We start from the raw sequence: 5,396 nt of genomic DNA, 5'->3' as shown, positions 1-5,396 counted from the left end.
TACATTCCATTTTTCTTCTAGTGAAAGATAATTTTTTTAAAAACCCTAGTATATTCCCTAGTACCTTTACATGAATAAATGTTTTATGTAATATAGATACAAGATGCATTATTCCCAAGAACCTACATACGTTCATAACTAAGCCACTTTCTATAGAGTAATAAAGCTTAAGCAAGGAAGGTAATACTCTCAGCCAGTTCCTCGTACTGCAATTCGTGGTTGCAAAAAAAGATCGATTATTTTATTTATATTTTTAAAAGTAATCTTATAAAAATATCAAGAGAATCACAAATCTAAACTTTTATATGAAACAATCAGTCATTTTATTGTAAACCCTCAGGGTGCACATGTATTCATTAACATTTTTTATTAATTATATCAGGAAGCTAAGGGCAAAAATGGGAACAAGAAATTAATCATCACCTTGATCATCAGCCTAGCTTTTGCAAGAGAGGTACGTCATCTAGTACTGGACAGGGTGCCATTGTTCTTGTTCCCTGACCTTAAAACATCCCCAGCTAAACAATTAAGAGTGCACCTTTCTGAACTTCATACTGCTCCCTAAGATTTTCTACATGGAAGTCACACCGGGGCACACCCATCATGATTGTGCCAAATGGTGGGCCACATTCCTTGAGTTCTAAAGCCATTCGCTGTCCCTCTTGCTCAGGCCTTGACACCAGGTTATGTCATTTCTAGGACATATTTTTCCATTTGGAGTCAGAATTTCTGCACAGTCTACCACTTAACAATCGTTAACTTAAACATTATTCTCTATACATTCTTAGATTGGCTGCGTCAACAAATAGCCAAGTTCCCCAAATCTACTAAGTCTGCTAGTGTTCCTCCACACTCAAGTACAAAGCCGAAAACCTTCCACGTGTGTTTCTGCTTCCGCTCTATTCCAGCCATCACCATATTTTGCCAGAAATAGAATCACATTTTCCTCACAGCCTTTCCTCCCACAGCCTATAGTCAGGTCACACTTCCTCATTCCTACTGAATAGACCCTTCCTCGGGCCCTCTGCTTTACCACTCTGCACACCCCTGCTCCTCTTCCTAACACATCATTCGGAACACTCTCCACGCAAATCTAATTGTTGCAGACCTTAGCAATCTTTTCGAACCAAGATTAGCCAAGTATCTACAGTTATATCCGTCTAGCTTAACACCCAAGTATTTTCAAATACTTCCATTCATTATGTTTTGTCTTCCTTGCAGAGAGAGCTTTCTCACATTTCTGCTGCAGTGCCAGATTTTTACAAGAACACCTTTCAAATCCAAGATACTGGGAATGTAGGTCAGTGGTCGGGTGCTTGTCTAGCTCGTGCAAGGCCGTGCATTCAAATCTCCAGCCCCACAGACAGAAATAAAAACAATACTACCTGACGGTGACCATTTCAAGTATAGTATATAATGCTCTACACTATGCCGGTAAGGGGAGCCTATGACTCATTTTTCTATTCTGTCACTCATCAGACATTTTGATGCTATCTCCCTCTGCCAGGTACTGCCCCAGGTAACACATATAGAGAGATGTAACCCTTGCCTTCAGAGCGTTCGTGGGAACATCAGGCAAGTGCACTGCTGTGAGAAATGAATGTCCAGGAGTTCTCGAGACAACCCAAAGAGAACCTTGACATACTAACAGAATGTTAGCACCCGTGTGGGTTTTGCAATCCAGTGATTACCAGGAACCACTAAGTTGTGAGTAAGAAACCATTATAAGTAAGAAAGCTACCCAGCCAGGGAGATCTGGGAGAGAGATTGCAGTGGACTGATGCTTCTTCATGAGACGGCTGGTAGGTCTAATGACTAGTGTGGTCTAGCCTTTTGAGAAACTTGGCTGGGAAAGGGCAGATGGCAGCTGACAGGAGAGGACAAGAGAGATGAGGTGCTGAGGAGCTTTATGCATAACGAGGACTCTTAAACTTCTTTACATGATGGAGGAACGTGGCCAAGTATGTATGAAAGGTTAAAGGTGAGTCCAGGGAGAGGGTGTTTGATAAAGCTAGATAGTTGAGCCGGGCTGTGGTGGCACACGGCCTCAATCTCAGGAGGCAGAGGCAGGCAGATCTCTGAGTTCCAGGCCACCCTGGTCTACAGAGTGAGCTCCGAGACAGGCAGCGATACAGAGAGAAATCCTGTCCCCCTAAGGAGGGGGAGGTAAAAGTAACCCCAGACAGACGATGACTTTGTGATCACAGGAAGAGAGAGAGAAACAGAAGAAAAATAAGACAGGAAGTTGGGGGTTGGAGAGATGGCTCAGTGGTTAAGAGCACTGACTGCTCTTCCAGAGGTCCTAAGTTCAATTCCCAGCAACCACATGTAATGAGATCTGGTGCCCTCTTCTGGTGTGTCTGAAGACAGTGACTGTGTACTAACATATATAAAATAGATAAGTCTTTAAAAAAAAAGTTGTAGGTGGTGGGAGAGTTATTAGTAAGAGCATTATTAAATTAAACATATTTATTTCAAAATACATCAACAATTTGAATTTCTCGATTATAATATGTATTTGTATCCATGTAATTATACATCATATAAACATATGTTTATATATATATTTATTATATATAGGGATGTGGGGGAAGGCCCGAAGAACGAAGTGTTCAGAACCGGAATAGAGAGAAGTAAAGGACTAGTTAATTTGAGGGGGAAAAAAAGGAAAAGAAGAAAGCAAGAGAAAGCTCATTTGAAAAGGCTGGCGAACAAGATGGAGCCCGTACCCAACACTTTATGGATGACTAGGAACCTGAGACTTGATAGCCCAGGAACCTAGGGTGAAAAGGAAGTTAATGATACAATGAATCTAACAATATTATGCTATACTCATCAGTATCTTGTTCAACCAAGCAGACCCGAGCAGATTCAGAGACCCACAGCCAGACGTTAGAGAGAGTGAGGACACTGAGCCCTACGTGGGATGTCTCCATCAAATCCCTCCCTCCGGTCTGAGCTCCGGAGCCCTGAGGAAGAGGAGGCAGAGAGAATCTAAGAACCAGAGGGATGGAGAACACCAGGAGAACAAGACATGAGCCAAGCACACAGGCGCTGGCAGGGACTGGGCAGCCGCACGGCCTGCACAGCTCCGTGCCAGGTGCTCTGGGCATACGCTATGGCTTCCAGTCTAGTGTTTTATGGGATTCCTGAGTGAGTAAATGACTGGGTCTCTGATTCTTTCGAATCTTCTTGGGCTCTTTTCCTTCTGTTGGGTTGTCTTGTTCAATTTCAATGTGACAGTTTTGATTTTTTTTTTTTTTTTCGGAGCTGGGGACCCAACCCAGGGCCTTGCGCTCGCTAGGCAAGCGCTCTACCGCTGAGCTAAATCCCCAACCCCGACAGTTTTGATTTATTATATTTTATTTTGTTATACTTCTAAAAATGGGTAAATGAATGAAAGGAAGGAAGGAAGGAAGGAAGGAAGGAAGGAAGGAAGGAAGGAAGGAAGGAAGAAATTAAGAAAGAAAACCTAATTAGTATGATAAAGGTTAAGTTAACAACTGGGCTGTCACTGATGCCTGCCAGGAGAGGAAAAATCCAATAGAATTTTCTCCAATAGAATGACACCGGATATATGAACTACTCCAGGGCAGGCCTCATGTCCAGGAGAAGGTGACCAACATATAAAGGACTGCATAGGGTGCGTGTGTGTGTGTGTGTGTGTGTGTGTGTGTGTGTGTGTGTGTGCACGTGCGCGCCATGGTTTAAGTTGGGTGGGTAAGGAGAGGAAGAGGATCTGAAAGGACTTAGGAAGGGGAGGAATATGATCAAAATATACCTGAAACTTAAAACTGCTTTAAGTAATAAAAATATAATTAAAAAAGAAAAAGGCCGGCAAGGTGACGAGACGGTTTAGGACCCTGGCTGCTCTTGAAGAGGACCTGGTTTAGTTCCTAGAACCCACATGGCGGCTCACATCACCTGTAACTCTTGTTCCAAAGAATGCAACTCTCTCTTCTGACTTCCATGGGCACCAGACATAAGGACATACAGGCAAAACACTCACACACATAATATGAAAGTGAATAAATCTTTTTATATAATTTAAAGAAAATTCAATGTGGGCTGCCACGTGAGACCCTTTTTTTTAAAAAAAAAAAAGTGTAAGTGCACGCTTTAGCACAGTCATCGATTGCTATAGATGGTAGCACTTTGTCCCTCATAAACACCCACCATCATCTACAAGGTAGATTGTCATCATTGCTCCCCTATAGGCACAAGCAAAAGACTGGCTGTGCTAACACAGCAGGACACGATTCATCCTGACTGAGGATACAGGGAACTTCAAACCCTCCCCCACACTTAAGCCTTAAGCCCCAACTACCAAGAAGCGAATTTAAGCTGATTTAAAAAAAAAAAAAAAACTAAAGAGAGAAGCGAATTAAGAGCACAAAACAAAGGAAAAGCACACTTTTTTATAGAAGTTAATTCACAGAGATGTCAGCCTGGACATGCTTGCCCTGGAAGGTAGCGCCTTTAAGGCTGGCATACACAGAGGGGAGCAAATGCCAGTCACCTATCTAACAATTAATCATAGACAAGATCATCTGGCTGCCCGATAAAATGCACATATAATCCGGGTAATTACAGTAGCTTGGCTTGGCCCGAGCACAGCAGAACAAAGCCCGAGATGCTTGGAGCTTAGAGTGGGCAGAATGCAGGAAGCCCTAAGGATGGGTAGAGGATTGCAAGATGATCTGTGAAGGATTTACAATTAAGCAAGGGAGGTGGCAGTCACCTGGAGAAGTTGCAAAATCAGCCCACCTTTGTTTTATCTTTCACAAACTGGCCTAGGCCCAGCCTTTAATTAAATTGTAGCACAAAATATTCTGGGTTCAACAGCCAGGTCAAGCTATCTGAGTGAGGCCTGGGACAGCCAATGCTAACTTCTCGCTTTTCCCTTTAACCTGTTACCGTCATTACACTTCATTGTTAAGTACTCTCCCACTCCCACCAAAACTGCCTCACACCTGTCTTTGCCAAATATATTATATTATATATATGTGTGTGTGTGTATATATATATTTATATACTATATATTTATAAACTATATATGTGTGTATATACATATATATGTGTGTGTATGTATATATGTGTGTATATATATGTATGTATGTATGTATATATATATAGTAATGAAACCTCAAAGTTACACACATTTGTACAAGAAAATTATTGATCCACTAGGCAATGGTGCTTTTAATCCCAGCAAAGGCAGGCAGATCTCTGAGTTCAAGGCCAGCCTGATCTACCTGACAAGGTAGGCTACACAGAGAAACTGTCTCAAAAAAAAAAAAAAAACAAGGGGGGGGGGTGCGGGGAGATAAGTGTTCCATTTAATAGCAAGTCGCAAAGCCTGTGTGTGTTCATGTCTGGCTACATCCTGCTCTTAC

This window comes from Rattus norvegicus, chromosome 3, assembly GCF_036323735.1.
Source record: "Rattus norvegicus strain BN/NHsdMcwi chromosome 3, GRCr8, whole genome shotgun sequence".
Classification (NCBI taxonomy): Eukaryota; Metazoa; Chordata; class Mammalia; order Rodentia; family Muridae; genus Rattus; species Rattus norvegicus.
The sequence above is the reverse complement of the archived record's forward strand: the minus strand, read 5'-3'. Positions refer to the sequence as shown.